The 22049-nt window shown below is 36.9% G+C and overlaps 12 non-coding genes across 12 annotated transcripts; all 12 read right to left on the minus strand.

The window, feature by feature from the left end:
- Window positions 1-372: 372 nt before the first annotated feature.
- Window positions 373-491, minus strand: LOC141314849 (5S ribosomal RNA). Its single transcript, XR_012350394.1, has one exon. It is a non-coding gene; the product is annotated as a 5S ribosomal RNA (ribosomal RNA).
- An 801-nt stretch (window positions 492-1292) lies between these two features.
- LOC141314851 (5S ribosomal RNA) lies at window positions 1293-1411 on the minus strand. The gene has a single exon (XR_012350395.1). It is a non-coding gene; the product is annotated as a 5S ribosomal RNA (ribosomal RNA).
- Window positions 1412-10402: 8991 nt separating this feature from the next.
- Window positions 10403-10521, minus strand: LOC141314853 (5S ribosomal RNA). The gene has a single exon (XR_012350397.1). It is a non-coding gene; the product is annotated as a 5S ribosomal RNA (ribosomal RNA).
- An 84-nt stretch (window positions 10522-10605) lies between these two features.
- LOC141314854 (5S ribosomal RNA) lies at window positions 10606-10724 on the minus strand. The gene has a single exon (XR_012350398.1). It is a non-coding gene; the product is annotated as a 5S ribosomal RNA (ribosomal RNA).
- Window positions 10725-17443: 6719 nt separating this feature from the next.
- LOC141314855 (5S ribosomal RNA) lies at window positions 17444-17562 on the minus strand. Its single transcript, XR_012350399.1, has one exon. It is a non-coding gene; the product is annotated as a 5S ribosomal RNA (ribosomal RNA).
- An 84-nt stretch (window positions 17563-17646) lies between these two features.
- Window positions 17647-17765, minus strand: LOC141315079 (5S ribosomal RNA). Its single transcript, XR_012350622.1, has one exon. It is a non-coding gene; the product is annotated as a 5S ribosomal RNA (ribosomal RNA).
- Window positions 17766-18566: 801 nt separating this feature from the next.
- On the minus strand, window positions 18567-18685 carry LOC141315015 (5S ribosomal RNA). The gene has a single exon (XR_012350559.1). It is a non-coding gene; the product is annotated as a 5S ribosomal RNA (ribosomal RNA).
- Window positions 18686-18769: 84 nt separating this feature from the next.
- LOC141315174 (5S ribosomal RNA) lies at window positions 18770-18888 on the minus strand. Its single transcript, XR_012350716.1, has one exon. It is a non-coding gene; the product is annotated as a 5S ribosomal RNA (ribosomal RNA).
- Window positions 18889-18972: 84 nt separating this feature from the next.
- Window positions 18973-19091, minus strand: LOC141314856 (5S ribosomal RNA). Its single transcript, XR_012350401.1, has one exon. It is a non-coding gene; the product is annotated as a 5S ribosomal RNA (ribosomal RNA).
- Window positions 19092-19892: 801 nt separating this feature from the next.
- On the minus strand, window positions 19893-20011 carry LOC141315132 (5S ribosomal RNA). Its single transcript, XR_012350674.1, has one exon. It is a non-coding gene; the product is annotated as a 5S ribosomal RNA (ribosomal RNA).
- Window positions 20012-20812: 801 nt separating this feature from the next.
- Window positions 20813-20931, minus strand: LOC141314857 (5S ribosomal RNA). The gene has a single exon (XR_012350402.1). It is a non-coding gene; the product is annotated as a 5S ribosomal RNA (ribosomal RNA).
- An 801-nt stretch (window positions 20932-21732) lies between these two features.
- LOC141314858 (5S ribosomal RNA) lies at window positions 21733-21851 on the minus strand. The gene has a single exon (XR_012350403.1). It is a non-coding gene; the product is annotated as a 5S ribosomal RNA (ribosomal RNA).
- Window positions 21852-22049: the final 198 nt, after the last annotated feature.

Raw genomic sequence — 22049 nt, forward strand, 5'->3', positions numbered from 1 at the left:
GTGAGTGTCCACCAGTGTATATACAATCCACAGAAAGTGTAATCCAAAGTTTGCAGGTGGTGAATGGAAAGGTGAGCTCTAAAATTAGCAACTCCTCAATCCAACAGTTTGGTGACTGTCCTTTGTTTGTCATGCTGCTCTCTTATACAGTTGTACTTCCTGCTTCCTGTCATGTGTCTAGTCATATGACAGGCCAACCATCCATTTATTAAAGACACATACACTTAAAATGTTAAGAGTAATAAAATGGCCTAAAAAACATGTAAAACACTTAAAACTCTATAATACATGTAAATGATTGTAATAAATAGAGCGGTAAAACACGTCTTTCTAAAAGCCAGCATATTATATAAATAGTGAAGAAAAGGCAAAAGCTTACAGCACCTGGTATTCCCAGGCGGTCTCCCATCCAAGTACTAACCAGGCCCGACGCTGCTTAGCTTCCGAGATCAGACGAGATCGGGCGCTCTCAGCGCGGTATGGCCATAAGCGAGGGCTGCTCCAAAAAGTGGGCTATTTAAAGATCAGCCTCCGTAAAAGCCAGCATATTATATAAATAGTGAAGAAAAGGCAAAAGCTTACAGCACCTGGTATTCCCAGGCGGTCTCCCATAAAAGTGTAACAATCGGCCTTATCAGCCGAGTTACAAGACTAAAATGGGGTCAGATTTAACTGTGAGAGATGACTAGTGGTTAAAAGAATGAGACATAAAAGAAAATTGGTTTAAATAGATTTGGTGTATTTACAAGGTTCACATAAAAGACTTTAAAACAACACGATAAAACTAGGTAAACTCTGTTAAAAGAATACAGTTCATTTGTCCATACCCTAAAAACAGGTAAACTCTGTTAAAAGAATACAGTTCATTTGTCCATACCCTAAAAACAGTCCAAGAACCCCAGTGTGTTGATAAGTCCAATGTGAGTGTCCACCAGTGTATATACAATCCACAGAAAGTGTAATCCAAAGTTTGCAGGTGGTGAATGGAATGGTGAGCTCTAAAATTAGCAACTCCTCAATCCAACAGTTTGGTGACTGTCCTTTGTTTGTCATGCTGCTCTCTTATACAGTTGTACTTCCTGCTTCCTGTCATGTGTCTAGTCACATGACAGGCCAACCATCCATTTATTAAAGACACATACACTTAAAATGTTAAGAGTAATAAAATGGCCTAAAAAACATGTAAAACACTTAAAACTCTATAATACATGTAAATGATTGTAATAAATAGAGCGGTAAAACACGTCTTTCTAAAAGCCAGCATATTATATAAATAGTGAAGAAAAGGCAAAAGCTTACAGCACCTGGTATTCCCAGGCGGTCTCCCATCCAAGTACTAACCAGGCCCGACGCTGCTTAGCTTCCGAGATCAGACGAGATCGGGCGCTCTCAGCGCGGTATGGCCATAAGCAAGGGCTGCTCCAAAAAGTGGGCTATTTAAAGATCAGCCTCCGTAAAAGCCAGCATATTATATAAATAGTGAAGAAAAGGCAAAAGCTTACAGCACCTGGTATTCCCAGGCGGTCTCCCATCCAAGTACTAACCAGGCCCGACGCTGCTTAGCTTCCGAGATCAGACGAGATCGGGCGCTCTTTTTTTTTTTTTTTTTTTTTTTTATTAAAGAAATTTCATAATACAAATTTTCCAATGTGTGCTTCACATTAGAAGTCTCACGACATAAAATAAATAAACATGAAAAAATACATCACATTATCATCAACAAAGCAAAAGGAACACATTAAACATAAGATGAATTTTCAACCAATAGAAACATCAACAATACAATATAGTTGTCCACACAAAGACGAAAGAAAAGAAAAAAAAATTAAAAATAAGATAAAATATAATCTACTCATCTCGTATTTTTTGTTTAAAATCATGCCTTTTATACTTAAGATTTAGAAAGCTCTTTCTCTTCCTGGCAATTTGCACATGAAATTCTCTAAAACATTACAAACTGTTGGTGTAAAAACATCATAAAAAGCTTTCAGCATATTTTCACTTTTAAAATACACATATAATTGTTCTACATATACTTCTATTTTCCTTTTAAAAACAGTCCAAACCTCTAACACCATTTTTTCTTTTTTGGCCACAATTCTTCTTTCCCAAATTGCGCTTTTCATTAACATTATACACAGATTTATAAACTTTTTGTGTTGACCCTTCTTTTCCCAACCAAACATCACTACTCTTTTCCATTCCATTACACTTTCATCCCAACCTTCGCTCACATCTTTAATTAAACATTTACATTTCCTTAGAAAATCCTCCAATTCTTTACAATATAAAAACAAATGTAAAATCCCCTCTTCTTTTTCATGACACACTTTACACATTGGATTTTGTTCCATTCCCACCTTGTTTAAAACAGACTCAGTAAAAACCGCTTTATGCCTTATAAAATATTCCAAACATCCTAACTTTGTTTCAACACACCTCCCCCTCATGTTTCTCCATATACATTCTTCTTTTAGATCCTTGAATTTTTCCACCCAGTACTTATTTACAATCGGCTCTTTAAAAACACCATCTCTAAAAACACAATAAAACATTTTTACAGTACATTCTTTAAAATCATACATTTTTCCCCCCAGTTTCACAAAAATATTTCCCTCTGTTTGCTCTCCTTCCATACTCTCTATTCTTTTAATCCACTCTTTGGGTATTGCATTTTTAATAATTTCATATTTATTTGTTATTTCTTGTTTACTGTATTCTTCTTTTGCTTCCTCCATCGCATCCACAATATATTGTATCGGTAAAAAACCCTCTTTAAATTCATACAAAACATCTCTCACTCTTGTTATCCCCACATCCATCCATTTTTTAAAAAATATTGCTTTCTCTTGTTTTAAAATGTTGTTATTTAAGAACAGAGGTTGATTTAAAATGTTTTCTCTTCCATGCGGATTGTACTCGATTTTCGTTAAAAAATTCCCCCAGGCACTAAAAATTTCTCTATAAAATTCGGGTAATCCTTCCGTCATCCAAATTTTTGTTTTCATCCATAATATTCCGTCCCCCATGTTAAAATCCCCACATTTGTTTAAAAAGTATTTCATTGTTTTTTTCCACTCAGTTTTGTTATCTTGTTGCAGGTATTTCTTAACAATTTTTACTCTCAACGCATTTTTTCGCTGTTCCACATCATTAAACCTAAGCCCCCCTTCTCTATCGCCCCTAAAATCGTATTATGTGCAATCCTTGCTGGTTTCCCCTCCCATAAAAAGTCAAGAAAACATTTCTTCAACCTCCGTTCTGTCCATAAAGGTATTTCAGAAACATATAAAACATACCAAAGTTTAGAAACCATTAAAACATTCAATATTAAAACCTTCCCCTTCAAGTTTAAAGTTCTCAATTTCCAAAAATTTAATCTTCTCTCTATATCTGTTACTAGTTGCTCCCACATTTCATCTCTTACTTTCCTCTCATTCTTTCCCATTACAACTCCTAAAATCCTCATTTCTTCCACTTCCTTAAAATTAAAACAATCCATTAAAACCATAGCTTTACCAAATCTCATATATACCGTTTTCTCCTCATTTACTTTACTTCCAGACCCACTACAATATTCTTTTACCAACTTCATAACTTCTTTAACACTCTCTTTTCCCTTTACAATTATTGTTGTGTCATCAGCATATTGAAAAACTTCCCCCTCAGCCTTATTTCCCTCAATTTCTATCCCTATTATTCTTTCATTCTGTTTTATAGCCAGTCCCAAGGGTTCAGAAACAAGTGAGTACAATAATGCTGAGAGTGGACAACCCTGTCTTATTGACCTTGTTATTTTAAAACACTCTGTTAAAAACCCATTACATTTTATCTTTGTTAGTGCACCCTTATATAAAATCTCAATCCATTTAATAAAATTTTCCCCGAACCCAAAACTCCTTAAAACCTCAAATAAATACCCGTGCTCAACCCTATCAAAAGCTTTTTCAAAATCCAAACTAATTATATATCCTTCTTCATTTTTTTCTTTCATGTACCATATCGTGTCCCTTATACTCATTGTTATGTCGGCTATATCTCTTCCTTTGACTCCATATGCTTGGTTTGTTTTAATTATACTTGGCATTACTTCCTTTAATCTGTTTGCTAAAACCTTCGCTAAAATCTTAAGATCTGTATTCAACATCGTGATTGGTCTGTAGTTTTTTAGATCTACTTTTTCTCCTTTCCTTTTATATATCAATTTCATTAACCCCATCCTTGTTCTTTCATTAATCTCTTCCTTTTCAAAAATTTCTTTAAAAACCTCATTTAAAATCTTTGTTAAAACTTCTTTAAAACAAACATAAAATTCAGTTCCCAAACCATCTATTCCTGGACTTTTCTTTTTATTCAGTTGATTTATTGCTCTTTCAATCTCGTCTTCCCTGATTTCTTGGTCACATTCTTTTTTATGTTCCTCACTGACTTTTGCTTTTATCTGATTCAACAGTTCCTTTTTTTCCTCCTCTTCCACCCCCCTTGCACTAAACAGATCCTCATAAAAATTCTTTATTTCTTTTAAAATCTTTTCATTCCCTTCTACAATTTCCCCATTTTCCCCTCTTATTTCTTTTATCGTTTCAGCTTTCCCTCTCTTTTTTTCCAGATCAAAAAAGAACTTTGTACATTTTTCTCCCTCCACCACATATTTTGCTTTGCTTCTTAACCTCGCCCCCTCATATTCCTTTTCTTCTATTTCTTTCAGTTTCCCCTCCATTTCCTTTATCTTTTGTATGTCTTGAAATTCTTTATTCAGTTCCATTTCCAAACTTTCCTTTATTCCTCTTTCTTTGAATCTTTTGCATTTCTGAATAACACTACAATACCTGATTGAGAATATTTTGATTAAAAACTTTACACTCTCCCACCATATTCTCTTATCCTCTTCATACATTCCATTTTCCTTTTCTTTTTCTATAATTTCTTTCACTTTTAAAACATAATCTTCATTCTTTAAAATCTGTGTATTTAAAATCCATACTCCCGGACCTCTTTGCATTTGACTCCAGTCCAACTTAACCCCCTGGGGTCCAAACACGCGTATACGCGTTTTGTGGCAGTTTCCCAAAAGGAACTTCAATTACTCGGTCATTTCTGATTGTACAGATAAAAGCAGTACATCAATCGAATCTGTAAAGGGTCTACTTTTATTTGTATATACTCACAAAACCAAAAAAATATTGTGATTTTACAAAATAAAGAAAACAAAAAGGGTGTGCTGTCTGCCGCGTTGATCTCCGTGATCTTCATTCAGAAACGCGTCATTAAAATAGACTATAACTCAGCCAATACACAACACAGAGACATGAGCAATATATCTAGAGGAAGCTTGATATCTATACTTTCAAATAAAGTAATGTTTATTGAAATCAAATATTCTGTGATAAAGTAATCCGTATGAAACCAACACGATGTCCAGTCTCTCTTGTCTGCTTCATTAGTTTTAATTAGATCACGCCCAAGAGCGATTCCAGTCTTTCATATTCAAATCGTCCACGTGAGGGCGCCGCGCCAAAAGTAGACGCCCACATCACAGTAAACAAAGGAGAAAGCAGTTTCTTTTCTTTCAAGTTAGTCCTTTTTGGAAGAAGACGGGCTGTCAGGAATAAAACTTACTTCAGAAGATGAACATTAAATGAGACATGGCTTGAACCAGCAGATGAGATATTTACACAAGTAAGTTTTTTTCTTTTATATTTGTAAGTTGTTACTGTGACAGAATGTGCACACATTTTACCAGTTAAGACTTTTTGCCAACTGTATTTCCTGACTACAGCAAGTGAAACATTATAAAGTATGTTTCATTTCACTGCATCTAAATGTCTCATGATGACAGGATGTTTCAACTTTGGTCGAAAAACGCGCTGGCGCATTTGAGGCACGCTTTTGTAATAACTCCGAAAAGAATGTAAAATTCTCCGTCAGTTTTGATCGTACAAATACAACCAATACATCATTCTAAACTGTAGAGGGTATATTTTTATTTGTATACACTGTGCTTTTATGAAAACAAGAAAACAGTCAGGGCACGCGCTCTGCCTTCACTGTCTGTTATATCTTTTCACAGACACATAAATGAAACTAACGTGCATGAAACCTAAATCTAAGTGATTACGTGCCTCACAGACATAATGCATTTACTTGTAGAAAGCTTGAAATGTTTACTTTTACATAAACCAATTCAAATAAAAAACTACTATTCTCTTTTTAAGTAATCTGTATGAAAGGTAGAAGATGTATGGTTTCTCCTGTATCACTTCATTACAAACCTTACACCTGTATTTATCTCACACTGTTTTATTTGCACCTAACTGTTGTACGCCTATGCTATACACTACCAGTCAAAGGTACTTTTTTAAAGAAAAATAATTATCTAATTTTGTGAAATAGGTTTACTATGTAAAAAAAACTGCTCACTTTAAAAAAAAAACTTTTAATAATAAAAAGTTTGGCTGGTAGTGTATGTGTTTTCTCCATGTTAGCTCTGTCTTTGTCAGATCAGTGTGTTGCTCACATCTACTTGTTTTCTTTGCAGTTTCTGCTGTTCCCCGTTTTCCTGTGTTCAAGTTTCCTGCAAGTGATTTGGATATTGCACCCTCGACATCTTGACTTCTGTGTTTATTACTTTTGTTCCTAATAAAAAGTTTAACTGCACTCACAAGTGAAAGACAAGTTATTTTGTGTGATAGTTAAATATATTCAAAATACGCTTCAAACTAAATATATATGTATTTTGTCCTTTCATTTTTCCTTTATTCTTTCTGTTGTTTCCTCTCAGTCAACATCCGACTGAATGGCTCATTATGCGGCTCATTATGCAGGTCTTTGTCTTCTCAGGTGTAAATCACAGCATTATTCATGATCATTCACGCCTTCTCGCATACAGCCACTCTAAACAAAAAGTGTCTTCAAAAATTTAAATCTATATACTGTTTTGTGAAAACAAGTGAACTAGATGATTTTCACATCATTTGGTAGAAAAAAACCAAGCCTACCACATCCAATTCTCGAAAGTCCCGAGAATAAATATTCTGTATGTGTTAGATGACCTTATTTCAGTGACTTCAAAAATTTAGTTTTTCAAAATGCACGCATAAACATTGTTTTCTCAAAAACTTAAAAGTGTACATTCATGTTGCTTACATATTTTTGTAGTCCAATTTGTGCTAAATACAATGTATTTAGATTTAGGATATTAATATGTTTTTAACATACTGAAAAAAGCACAAATGTCAAGGCATGTCAAAACTTCTTCAGGGCCCCAAAACACCCCCGGGCCCCAGAGGGTTAAAAGATAAAATCTTATGATCGCTAAAACTTGTTTCTTTGTACTTAATATTTTCTATAAAATTCTCCACATTTCTTGTACATAAAACATAGTCAATTCTAGTTTGGCATACAAACTGCCCTACTATTTGTCTTCTCGAAAATTCTTTTTTCTTTTCATTTCTTTCTCTCCACACATCTATCATATTATTTTCATCCATTAATGCTTTTAATTCTTTTCTTCCTGTATCTGTTTTAAAAACCATTCCTTCAGCCATATCCTGTTTACTAAAAACTGTGTTAAAATCCCCCATCATAATTATTTCTTTATACTTCTTTACAATGTTTCTTAAAACATTAAAAAAACTCTTTCTTTTCCTTATCTTCCACTGGTGCATGTACATTTACTAAAATCAAATCTCTTCCTTCATATTTTGTCTCAACTACCAAACATTTCCCCATCTTGTCCTTATACACACTTTTACTCACTTTAAAAACATCGTCCTTCATTAAAAAAGCCACACCTCTCCCAGCCCGCCCATCTCCATTATTATATAAAATACCTCCATCCCATCTCTTTTTATAATCATTCATCACATTTTCTCTCCAGTTTGTTTCTTGTAATGCAACAATGTCTTCCCTTTTACATTTTTCTTTTACTTTTTCAAACTTCCTCATGTCCATCAGACCCCTTGCATTAAAAGCAACACAACTTAAAACCATTAAAAGTAAATAAAAAAAATATATAAAAATCATTATTCATCATTTTCTCCCTCCAGGACCCTTAGCACATCAAATCTGTTAGTCTCTGTCATAATCTTTTTTCTTGCACTTTCCAAATTTGGTTTTACCTTCAGTGCTCTCCTTCTTATTTGTCCTTTCCCTCCTCTGTCTTTGTCCATTTTGTCCATCTTTATTCCCTCTTCATTGTCCGTTTCTTTAACTTGATCCAACCTTCCTTGTCCATCTCTCTCCACATCACCCAGAAAAGTATTAAAACTGTCTGACATCTCCATCTCTGTCCATTGAGTGTCCTGCTCCACTGTTTGTTCGTTATTATTAATGTTGTCTTCTCTTCTTTCTCCTTCCTCTCTGCAGCTCGGTCCTCCTTCCGTTTCTTTTTGTTGTAGTCCTTCCTCCTCGTTGTTTCCTTCATGCACCTGTCTGCCCACCTGTTCTTCCCTTCCTCCTTCCTCTCCCTCCATCCAACATTCACATTTATTTAAAACTTCCTGACACCCCGGGCACCTGACAGCATTGCAATCTCGTGCAAAATGTCCCCTCTCCTCACATTTGTAGCACACAAAATTTGGGCATTCTATTAGCAGGTGATCCGGGCTCATGCACAGCCTACAGGTCTTCACCTGATGGCTGTGCATCACCCGGAAGTACTGCGGCCCTTCGGCTGTTTCTAGCCGTGTGCTATATGGCAACGATGCCACTTGCTTGGGGAACCTCACCTTAAGGAACCTTGTTCCATCTTCAATGTCGGTGCCCGGGTAGCGTCTTCTTTTAATTTTGGTAATGGGATCAACTCCCCATCCCTCCAATTTTCCTAAAATTTCTTTGTCATCCAGGTAGACAGGCAGGTGCATGAAGGAAACAACATAATCCCTGTTTTGTAGATTTTTTACTTCACAGTCCACTCCTTTTATTCTTAGTCCATCAATTAGTTTTTCACACGTTTCTTCTTTTTCCATTGTCAGTTCGTATTCTTTCCCTTGTCTTGGTCTTAGTGCTAAAATTTTGCCATGTCCACATTGTTCCGTTACAGCTTTAATAATGTCCTCCGCTCTCACCCCAATCACATTCTCCACATTCACAATCACTGTAGCTTCCTTTAAATATTGTCGCTCAACAAACTTTTCTCTTACTTCCTGTTTTTTTCCATTTGTAGCTCGTGGTCGTTTATTCAGTCCAATGTCGTTTGCCGTGCGTGTTCCTCCTGCCAGTCCAGTCTCGTTTGCCGTGCATGTTCCTCCAGCCAGGCCAGTGTCCATTGCCGTGCGTGTTCCTCCTGCCAGTCCAGTGTCGTTTGCCATCCGTCTCTCTCCAGCCAGTTCTGTTTCGTAATCCATTAATCCGTCCGTTTTTTTTAAAGAAAAATAAGTTAAGAAAAAAAAGGTTTAACCACCCTCCAGCCAGCAAAAATGCTGCTGTTAGGTGGTTTTATAAATGAAAAAAACACAAAAAAACTAACTTAAAGTAAAACCACTCACAAAACAAACAAAAAAAATCAAACACAAAATGGAGGAGAGCCTTCCTCTCCCAACTGCTGCCAACCACTTCCTGTTGCTCTCTAGCGCTCTCAGGTGGCGGTATGGCCGTAAGCGAGGGCTGCTCCAAAAAGTGGGCTATTTAAAGATCAGCCTCCGTAAAAGCCAGCATATTATATAAATAGTGAAGAAAAGGCAAAAGCTTACAGCACCTGGTATTCCCAGGCGGTCTCCCATAAAAGTGTAACAATCGGCCTTATCAGCCGAGTTACAAGACTAAAATGGGGTCAGATTTAACTGTGAGAGATGACTAGTGGTTAAAAGAATGAGACATAAAAGAAAATTGGTTTAAATAGATTTGGTGTATTTACAAGGTTCACATAAAAGACTTTAAAACAACACGATAAAACTAGGTAAACTCTGTTAAAAGAATACAGTTCATTTGTCCATACCCTAAAAACAGGTAAACTCTGTTAAAAGAATACAGTTCATTAGTCCATACCCTAAAAACAGTCCAAGAACCCCAGTGTGTTGATAAGTCCAATGTGAGTGTCCACCAGTGTATATACAATCCACAGAAAGTGTAATCCAAAGTTTGCAGGTGGTGAATGGAAAGGTGAGCTCTAAAATTAGCAACTCCTCAATCCAACAGTTTGGTGACTGCCCTTTGTTTGTCATGCTGCTCTCTTATACAGTTGTACTTCCTGCTTCCTGTCATGTGTCTAGTCATATGACAGGCCAACCATCCATTTATTAAAGACACATACACTTAAAATGTTAAGAGTAATAAAATGGCCTAAAAAACATGTAAAACACTTAAAACTCTATAATACATGTAAATGATTGTAATAAATAGAGCGGTAAAACACGTCTTTCTAAAAGCCAGCATATTATATAAATAGTGAAGAAAAGGCAAAAGCTTACAGCACCTGGTATTCCCAGGCGGTCTCCCATCCAAGTACTAACCAGGCCCGACGCTGCTTAGCTTCCGAGATCAGACGAGATCGGGCGCTCTCAGCGCGGTATGGCCATAAGCGAGGGCTGCTCCAAAAAGTGGGCTATTTAAAGATCAGCCTCCGTAAAAGCCAGCATATTATATAAATAGTGAAGAAAAGGCAAAAGCTTACAGCACCTGGTATTCCCAGGCGGTCTCCCATCCAAGTACTAACCAGGCCCGACGCTGCTTAGCTTCCGAGATCAGACGAGATCGGGCGCTCTCAGCGCGGTATGGCCATAAGCAAGGGCTGCTCCAAAAAGTGGGCTATTTAAAGATCAGCCTCCGTAAAAGCCAGCATATTATATAAATAGTGAAGAAAAGGCAAAAGCTTACAGCACCTGGTATTCCCAGGCGGTCTCCCATCCAAGTACTAACCAGGCCCGACGCTGCTTAGCTTCCGAGATCAGACGAGATCGGGCGCTCTTTTTTTTTTTTTTTTTTTTTTTTATTAAAGAAATTTCATAATACAAATTTTCCAATGTGTGCTTCACATTAGAAGTCTCACGACATAAAATAAATAAACATGAAAAAATACATCACATTATCATCAACAAAGCAAAAGGAACACATTAAACATAAGATGAATTTTCAACCAATAGAAACATCAACAATACAATATAGTTGTCCACACAAAGACGAAAGAAAAGAAAAAAAAATTAAAAATAAGATAAAATATAATCTACTCATCTCGTATTTTTTGTTTAAAATCATGCCTTTTATACTTAAGATTTAGAAAGCTCTTTCTCTTCCTGGCAATTTGCACATGAAATTCTCTAAAACATTACAAACTGTTGGTGTAAAAACATCATAAAAAGCTTTCAGCATATTTTCACTTTTAAAATACACATATAATTGTTCTACATATACTTCTATTTTCCTTTTAAAAACAGTCCAAACCTCTAACACCATTTTTTCTTTTTTGGCCACAATTCTTCTTTCCCAAATTGCGCTTTTCATTAACATTATACACAGATTTATAAACTTTTTGTGTTGACCCTTCTTTTCCCAACCAAACATCACTACTCTTTTCCATTCCATTACACTTTCATCCCAACCTTCGCTCACATCTTTAATTAAACATTTACATTTCCTTAGAAAATCCTCCAATTCTTTACAATATAAAAACAAATGTAAAATCCCCTCTTCTTTTTCATGACACACTTTACACATTGGATTTTGTTCCATTCCCACCTTGTTTAAAACAGACTCAGTAAAAACCGCTTTATGCCTTATAAAATATTCCAAACATCCTAACTTTGTTTCAACACACCTCCCCCTCATGTTTCTCCATATACATTCTTCTTTTAGATCCTTGAATTTTTCCACCCAGTACTTATTTACAATCGGCTCTTTAAAAACACCATCTCTAAAAACACAATAAAACATTTTTACAGTACATTCTTTAAAATCATACATTTTTCCCCCCAGTTTCACAAAAATATTTCCCTCTGTTTGCTCTCCTTCCATACTCTCTATTCTTTTAATCCACTCTTTGGGTATTGCATTTTTAATAATTTCATATTTATTTGTTATTTCTTGTTTACTGTATTCTTCTTTTGCTTCCTCCATCGCATCCACAATATATTGTATCGGTAAAAAACCCTCTTTAAATTCATACAAAACATCTCTCACTCTTGTTATCCCCACATCCATCCATTTTTTAAAAAATATTGCTTTCTCTTGTTTTAAAATGTTGTTATTTAAGAACAGAGGTTGATTTAAAATGTTTTCTCTTCCATGCGGATTGTACTCGATTTTCGTTAAAAAATTCCCCCAGGCACTAAAAATTTCTCTATAAAATTCGGGTAATCCTTCCGTCATCCAAATTTTTGTTTTCATCCATAATATTCCGTCCCCCATGTTAAAATCCCCACATTTGTTTAAAAAGTATTTCATTGTTTTTTTCCACTCAGTTTTGTTATCTTGTTGCAGGTATTTCTTAACAATTTTTACTCTCAACGCATTTTTTCGCTGTTCCACATCATTAAACCTAAGCCCCCCTTCTCTATCGCCCCTAAAATCGTATTATGTGCAATCCTTGCTGGTTTCCCCTCCCATAAAAAGTCAAGAAAACATTTCTTCAACCTCCGTTCTGTCCATAAAGGTATTTCAGAAACATATAAAACATACCAAAGTTTAGAAACCATTAAAACATTCAATATTAAAACCTTCCCCTTCAAGTTTAAAGTTCTCAATTTCCAAAAATTTAATCTTCTCTCTATATCTGTTACTAGTTGCTCCCACATTTCATCTCTTACTTTCCTCTCATTCTTTCCCATTACAACTCCTAAAATCCTCATTTCTTCCACTTCCTTAAAATTAAAACAATCCATTAAAACCATAGCTTTACCAAATCTCATATATACCGTTTTCTCCTCATTTACTTTACTTCCAGACCCACTACAATATTCTTTTACCAACTTCATAACTTCTTTAACACTCTCTTTTCCCTTTACAATTATTGTTGTGTCATCAGCATATTGAAAAACTTCCCCCTCAGCCTTATTTCCCTCAATTTCTATCCCTATTATTCTTTCATTCTGTTTTATAGCCAGTCCCAAGGGTTCAGAAACAAGTGAGTACAATAATGCTGAGAGTGGACAACCCTGTCTTATTGACCTTGTTATTTTAAAACACTCTGTTAAAAACCCATTACATTTTATCTTTGTTAGTGCACCCTTATATAAAATCTCAATTTATTTAATAAAATTTTCCCCGAACCCAAAACTCCTTAAAACCTCAAATAAATACCCGTGCTCAACCCTATCAAAAGCTTTTTCAAAATCCAAACTAATTATATATCCTTCTTCATTTTTTTCTTTCATGTACCATATCGTGTCCCTTATACTCATTGTTATGTCGGCTATATCTCTTCCTTTGACTCCATATGCTTGGTTTGTTTTAATTATACTTGGCATTACTTCCTTTAATCTGTTTGCTAAAACCTTCGCTAAAATCTTAAGATCTGTATTCAACATCGTGATTGGTCTGTAGTTTTTTAGATCTACTTTTTCTCCTTTCCTTTTATATATCAATTTCATTAACCCCATCCTTGTTCTTTCATTAATCTCTTCCTTTTCAAAAATTTCTTTAAAAACCTCATTTAAAATCTTTGTTAAAACTTCTTTAAAACAAACATAAAATTCAGTTCCCAAACCATCTATTCCTGGACTTTTCTTTTTATTCAGTTGATTTATTGCTCTTTCAATCTCGTCTTCCCTGATTTCTTGGTCACATTCTTTTTTATGTTCCTCACTGACTTTTGCTTTTATCTGATTCAACAGTTCCTTTTTTTCCTCCTCTTCCACCCCCCTTGCACTAAACAGATCCTCATAAAAATTCTTTATTTCTTTTAAAATCTTTTCATTCCCTTCTACAATTTCCCCATTTTCCCCTCTTATTTCTTTTATCGTTTCAGCTTTCCCTCTCTTTTTTTCCAGATCAAAAAAGAACTTTGTACATTTTTCTCCCTCCACCACATATTTTGCTTTGCTTCTTAACCTCGCCCCCTCATATTCCTTTTCTTCTATTTCTTTCAGTTTCCCCTCCATTTCCTTTATCTTTTGTATGTCTTGAAATTCTTTATTCAGTTCCATTTCCAAACTTTCCTTTATTCCTCTTTCTTTGAATCTTTTGCATTTCTGAATAACACTACAATACCTGATTGAGAATTTTTTGATTAAAAACTTTACACTCTCCCACCATATTCTCTTATCCTCTTCATACATTCCATTTTCCTTTTCTTTTTCTATAATTTCTTTCACTTTTAAAACATAATCTTCATTCTTTAAAATCTGTGTATTTAAAATCCATACTCCCGGACCTCTTTGCATTTGACTCCAGTCCAACTTAAAAGATAAAATCTTATGATCGCTAAAACTTGTTTCTTTGTACTTAATATTTTCTATAAAATTCTCCACATTTCTTGTACATAAAACATAGTCAATTCTAGTTTGGCATACAAACTGCCCTACTATTTGTCTTCTCGAAAATTCTTTTTTCTTTTCATTTCTTTCTCTCCACACATCTATCATATTATTTTCATCCATTAATGCTTTTAATTCTTTTCTTCCTGTATCTGTTTTAAAAACCATTCCTTCAGCCATATCCTGTTTACTAAAAACTGTGTTAAAATCCCCCATCATAATTATTTCTTTATACTTCTTTACAATGTTTCTTAAAACATTAAAAAAACTCTTTCTTTTCCTTATCTTCCACTGGTGCATGTACATTTACTAAAATCAAATCTCTTCCTTCATATTTTGTCTCAACTACCAAACATTTCCCCATCTTGTCCTTATACACACTTTTACTCACTTTAAAAACATCGTCCTTCATTAAAAAAGCCACACCTCTCCCAGCCCGCCCATCTCCATTATTATATAAAATACCTCCATCCCATCTCTTTTTATAATCATTCATCACATTTTCTCTCCAGTTTGTTTCTTGTAATGCAACAATGTCTTCCCTTTTACATTTTTCTTTTACTTTTTCAAACTTCCTCATGTCCATCAGACCCCTTGCATTAAAAGCAACACAACTTAAAACCATTAAAAGTAAATAAAAAAAATATATAAAAATCATTATTCATCATTTTCTCCCTCCAGGACCCTTAGCACATCAAATCTGTTAGTCTCTGTCATAATCTTTTTTCTTGCACTTTCCAAATTTGGTTTTACCTTCAGTGCTCTCCTTCTTATTTGTCCTTTCCCTCCTCTGTCTTTGTCCATTTTGTCCATCTTTATTCCCTCTTCATTGTCCGTTTCTTTAACTTGATCCAACCTTCCTTGTCCATCTCTCTCCACATCACCCAGAAAAGTATTAAAACTGTCTGACATCTCCATCTCTGTCCATTGAGTGTCCTGCTCCACTGTTTGTTCGTTATTATTAATGTTGTCTTCTCTTCTTTCTCCTTCCTCTCTGCAGCTCGGTCCTCCTTCCGTTTCTTTTTGTTGTAGTCCTTCCTCCTCGTTGTTTCCTTCATGCACCTGTCTGCCCACCTGTTCTTCCCTTCCTCCTTCCTCTCCCTCCATCCAACATTCACATTTATTTAAAACTTCCTGACACCCCGGGCACCTGACAGCATTGCAATCTCGTGCAAAATGTCCCCTCTCCTCACATTTGTAGCACACAAAATTTGGGCATTCTATTAGCAGGTGATCCGGGCTCATGCACAGCCTACAGGTCTTCACCTGATGGCTGTGCATCACCCGGAAGTACTGCGGCCCTTCGGCTGTTTCTAGCCGTGTGCTATATGGCAACGATGCCACTTGCTTGGGGAACCTCACCTTAAGGAACCTTGTTCCATCTTCAATGTCGGTGCCCGGGTAGCGTCTTCTTTTAATTTTGGTAATGGGATCAACTCCCCATCCCTCCAATTTTCCTAAAATTTCTTTGTCATCCAGGTAGACAGGCAGGTGCATGAAGGAAACAACATAATCCCTGTTTTGTAGATTTTTTACTTCACAGTCCACTCCTTTTATTCTTAGTCCATCAATTAGTTTTTCACACGTTTCTTCTTTTTCCATTGTCAGTTCGTATTCTTTCCCTTGTCTTGGTCTTAGTGCTAAAATTTTGCCATGTCCACATTGTTCCGTTACAGCTTTAATAATGTCCTCCGCTCTCACCCCAATCACATTCTCCACATTCACAATCACTGTAGCTTCCTTTAAATATTGTCGCTCAACAAACTTTTCTCTTACTTCCTGTTTTTTTCCATTTGTAGCTCGTGGTCGTTTATTCAGTCCAATGTCGTTTGCCGTGCGTGTTCCTCCTGCCAGTCCAGTCTCGTTTGCCGTGCATGTTCCTCCAGCCAGGCCAGTGTCCATTGCCGTGCGTGTTCCTCCTGCCAGTCCAGTGTCGTTTGCCATCCGTCTCTCTCCAGCCAGTTCTGTTTCGTAATCCATTAATCCGTCCGTTTTTTTTAAAGAAAAATAAGTTAAGAAAAAAAAGGTTTAACCACCCTCCAGCCAGCAAAAATGCTGCTGTTAGGTGGTTTTATAAATGAAAAAAACACAAAAAAACTAACTTAAAGTAAAACCACTCACAAAACAAACAAAAAAAATCAAACACAAAATGGAGGAGAGCCTTCCTCTCCCAACTGCTGCCAACCACTTCCTGTTGCTCTCTAGCGCTCTCAGGTGGCGGTATGGCCGTAAGCGAGGGCTGCTCCAAAAAGTGGGCTATTTAAAGATCAGCCTCCGTAAAAGCCAGCATATTATATAAATAGTGAAGAAAAGGCAAAAGCTTACAGCACCTGGTATTCCCAGGCGGTCTCCCATAAAAGTGTAACAATCGGCCTTATCAGCCGAGTTACAAGACTAAAATGGGGTCAGATTTAACTGTGAGAGATGACTAGTGGTTAAAAGAATGAGACATAAAAGAAAATTGGTTTAAATAGATTTGGTGTATTTACAAGGTTCACATAAAAGACTTTAAAACAACACGATAAAACTAGGTAAACTCTGTTAAAAGAATACAGTTCATTTGTCCATACCCTAAAAACAGGTAAACTCTGTTAAAAGAATACAGTTCATTAGTCCATACCCTAAAAACAGTCCAAGAACCCCAGTGTGTTGATAAGTCCAATGTGAGTGTCCACCAGTGTATATACAATCCACAGAAAGTGTAATCCAAAGTTTGCAGGTGGTGAATGGAAAGGTGAGCTCTAAAATTAGCAACTCCTCAATCCAACAGTTTGGTGACTGCCCTTTGTTTGTCATGCTGCTCTCTTATACAGTTGTACTTCCTGCTTCCTGTCATGTGTCTAGTCATATGACAGGCCAACCATCCATTTATTAAAGACACATACACTTAAAATGTTAAGAGTAATAAAATGGCCTAAAAAACATGTAAAACACTTAAAACTCTATAATACATGTAAATGATTGTAATAAATAGAGCGGTAAAACACGTCTTTCTAAAAGCCAGCATATTATATAAATAGTGAAGAAAAGGCAAAAGCTTACAGCACCTGGTATTCCCAGGCGGTCTCCCATCCAAGTACTAACCAGGCCCGACGCTGCTTAGCTTCCGAGATCAGACGAGATCGGGCGCTCTCAGCGCGGTATGGCCATAAGCGAGGGCTGCTCCAAAAAGTGGGCTATTTAAAGATCAGCCTCCGTAAAAGCCAGCATATTATATAAATAGTGAAGAAAAGGCAAAAGCTTACAGCACCTGGTATTCCCAGGCGGTCTCCCATCCAAGTACTAACCAGGCCCGACGCTGCTTAGCTTCCGAGATCAGACGAGATCGGGCTCTCTCAGCGCGGTATGGCCATAAGCGAGGGCTGCTCCAAAAAGTGGGCTATTTAAAGATCAGCCTCCGTAAAAGCCAGCATATTATATAAATAGTGAAGAAAAGGCAAAAGCTTACAGCACCTGGTATTCCCAGGCGGTCTCCCATAAAAGTGTAACAATCGGCCTTATCAGCCGAGTTACAAGACTAAAATGGGGTCAGATTTAACTGTGAGAGATGACTAGTGGTTAAAAGAATGAGACATAAAAGAAAATTGGTTTAAATAGATTTGGTGTATTTACAAGGTTCACATAAAAGACTTTAAAACAACACGATAAAACTAGGTAAACTCTGTTAAAAGAATACAGTTCATTTGTCCATACCCTAAAAACAGGTCAACTCTGTTAAAAGAATACAGTTCATTTGTCCATACCCTAAAAACAGTCCAAGAACCCCAGTGTGTTGATAAGTCCAATGTGAGTGTCCACCAGTGTATATACAATCCACAGAAAGTGTAATCCAAAGTTTGCAGGTGGTGAATGGAAAGGTGAGCTCTAAAATTAGCAACTCCTCAATCCAACAGTTTGGTGACTGTCCTTTGTTTGTCATGCTGCTCTCTTATACAGTTGTACTTCCTGCTTCCTGTCATGTGTCTAGTCACATGACAGGCCAACCATCCATTTATTAAAGACACATACACTTAAAATGTTAAGAGTAATAAAATGGCCTAAAAAACACGTAAAACACTTAAAACTCTATAATACATGTAAATGATTGTAATAAATAGAGCGGTAAAACACGTCTTTCTAAAAGCCAGCATATTATATAAATAGTGAAGAAAAGGCAAAAGCTTACAGCACCTGGTATTCCCAGGCGGTCTCCCATCCAAGTACTAACCAGGCCCGACGCTGCTTAGCTTCCGAGATCAGACGAGATCGGGCGCTCTCAGCGCAGTATGGCCATAAGCAAGGGCTGCTCCAAAAAGTGGGCTATTTAAAGATCAGCCTCCGTAAAAGCCAGCATATTATATAAATAGTGAAGAAAAGGCAAAAGCTTACAGCACCTGGTATTCCCAGGCGGTCTCCCATCCAAGTACTAACCAGGTCCGACGCTGCTTAGCTTCCGAGATCAGACGAGATCGGGCTCTCTCAGCGCGGTATGGCCATAAGCGAGGGCTGCTTCAAAAAGTGGGCTATTTAAAGATCAGCCTCCGTAAAAGCCAGCATATTATATAAATAGTGAAGAAAAGGCAAAAGCTTACAGCACCTGGTATTCCCAGGCGGTCTCCCATCCAAGTACTAACCAGGCCCGACGCTGCTTAGCTTCCGAGATCAGACGAGATCGGGCGCTCTCAGCGCGGTATGGCCATAAGCGAGGGCTGCTCCAAAAAGTGGGCTATTTAAAGATCAGCCTCCGTAAAAGCCAGCATATTATATAAATAGTGAAGAAAAGGCAAACGCTTACAGCACCTGGTATTCCCAGGCGGTCTCCCATAAAAGTGTAACAATCGGCCTTATCAGCCGAGTTACAAGACTAAAATGGGGTCAGATTTAACTGTGAGAGATGACTAGTGGTTAAAAGAATGAGACATAAAAGAAAATTGGTTTAAATAGATTTGGTGTATTTACAAGGTTCACATAAAAGACTTTAAAACAACACGATAAAACTAGGTAAACTCTGTTAAAAGAATACAGTTCATTTGTCCATACCCTAAAAACAGGTAAACTCTGTTAAAAGAATACAGTTCATTTGTCCATACCCTAAAAACAGTCCAAGAACCCCAGTGTGTTGATAAGTCCAATGTGAGTGTCCACCAGTGTATATACAATCCACAGAAAGTGTAATCCAAAGTTTGCAGGTGGTGAATGGAAAGGTGAGCTCTAAAATTAGCAACTCCTCAATCCAACAGTTTGGTGACTGTCCTTTGTTTGTCATGCTGCTCTCTTATACAGTTGTACTTCCTGCTTCCTGTCATGTGTCTAGTCATATGACAGGCCAACCATCCATTTATTAAAGACACATACACTTAAAATGTTAAGAGTAATAAAATGGCCTAAAAAACATGTAAAACACTTAAAACTCTATAATACATGTAAATGATTGTAATAAATAGAGCGGTAAAACACGTCTTTCTAAAAGCCAGCATATTATATAAATAGTGAAGAAAAGGCAAAAGCTTACAGCACCTGGTATTCCCAGGCGGTCTCCCATCCAAGTACTAACCAGGCCCGACGCTGCTTAGCTTCCGAGATCAGACGAGATCGGGCGCTCTCAGCGCAGTATGGCCATAAGTGAGGACTGCTCCAAAAAGTGGGCTATTTAAAGATCAGCCTCCGTAAAAGCCAGCATATTATATAAATAGTGAAGAAAAGGCAAAAGCTTACAGCACCTGGTATTCCCAGGCGGTCTCCCATAAAAGTGTAACAATCGGCCTTATCAGCCGAGTTACAAGACTAAAATGGGGTCAGATTTAACTGTGAGAGATGACTAGTGGTTAAAAGAATGAGACATAAAAGAAAATTGGTTTAAATAGATTTGGTGTATTTACAAGGTTCACATAAAAGACTTTAAAACAACACGATAAAACTAGGTAAACTCTGTTAAAAGAATACAGTTCATTTGTCCATACCCTAAAAACAGGTAAACTCTGTTAAAAGAATACAGTTCATTTGTCCATACCCTAAAAACAGTCCAAGAACCCCAGTGTGTTGATAAGTCCAATGTGAGTGTCCACCAGTGTATATACAATCCACAGAAAGTGTAATCCAAAGTTTGCAGGTGGTGAATGGAAAGGTGAGCTCTAAAATTAGCAACTCCTCAATCCAACAGTTTGGTGACTGTCCTTTGTTTGTCATGCTGCTCTCTTATACAGTTGTACTTCCTGCTTCCTGTCATGTGTCTAGTCATATGACAGGCCAACCATCCATTTATTAAAGACACATACACTTAAAATGTTAAGAGTAATAAAATGGCCTAAAAAACATGTAAAACACTTAAAACTCTATAATACATGTAAATGATTGTAATAAATAGAGCGGTAAAACACGTCTTTCTAAAAGCCAGCATATTATATAAATAGTGAAGAAAAGGCAAAAGCTTACAGCACCTGGTATTCCCAGGCGGTCTCCCATCCAAGTACTAACCAGGCCCGACGCTGCTTAGCTTCCGAGATCAGACGAGATCGGGCGCTCTCAGCGCGGTATGGCCATAAGCGAGGGCTGCTCCAAAAAGTGGGCTATTTAAAGATCAGCCTCCGTAAAAGCCAGCATATTATATAAATAGTGAAGAAAAGGCAAAAGCTTACAGCACCTGGTATTCCCAGGCGGTCTCCCATAAAAGTGTAACAATCGGCCTTATCAGCCGAGGTACAAGACTAAAATGGGGTCAGATTTAACTGTGAGAGATGACTAGTGGTTAAAAGAATGAGACATAAAAGAAAATTGGTTTAAATAGATTTGGTGTATTTACAAGGTTCACATAAAAGACTTTAAAACAACACGATAAAACTAGGTAAACTCTGTTAAAAGAATACAGTTCATTTGACCATACCCTAAAAACAGGTAAACTCTGTTAAAAGAATACAGTTCATTTGTCCATACCCTAAAAACAGTCCAAGAACCCCAGTGTGTTGATAAGTCCAATGTGAGTGTCCACCAGTGTATATACAATCCACAGAAAGTGTAATCCAAAATTTGCAGGTGGTGAATGGAAAGGTGAGCTCTAAAATTAGCAACTCCTCAATCCAACAGTTTGGTGACTGTCCTTTGTTTGTCATGCTGCTCTCTTATACAGTTGTACTTCCTGCTTCCTGTCATGTGTCTAGTCATATGACAGGCCAACCATCCATTTATTAAAGACACATACACTTAAAATGTTAAGAGTAATAAAATGGCCTAAAAAACATGTAAAACACTTAAAACTCTATAATACATGTAAATGATTGTAATAAATAGAGCGGTAAAACACGTCTTTCTAAAAGCCAGCATATTATATAAATAGTGAAGAAAAGGCAAAAGCTTACAGCACCTGGTATTCCCAGGCGGTCTCCCATCCAAGTACTAACCAGGCCCGACGCTGCTTAGCTTCCGAGATCAGACGAGATCGGGCGCTCTCAGCGCGGTATGGCCATAAGCGAGGGCTGCTCCAAAAAGTGGGCTATTTAAAGATCAGCCTCCGTAAAAGCCAGCATATTATATAAATAGTGAAGAAAAGGCAAAAGCTTACAGCACCTGGTATTCCCAGGCGGTCTCCCATAAAAGTGTAACAATCGGCCTTATCAGCCGAGTTACAAGACTAAAATGGGGTCAGATTTAACTGTGAGAGATGACTAG

Source organism: Garra rufa, unplaced genomic scaffold (assembly GCF_049309525.1).
Source record: "Garra rufa unplaced genomic scaffold, GarRuf1.0 hap1_unplaced_013, whole genome shotgun sequence".
NCBI classification, from domain to species: Eukaryota; Metazoa; Chordata; class Actinopteri; order Cypriniformes; family Cyprinidae; genus Garra; species Garra rufa.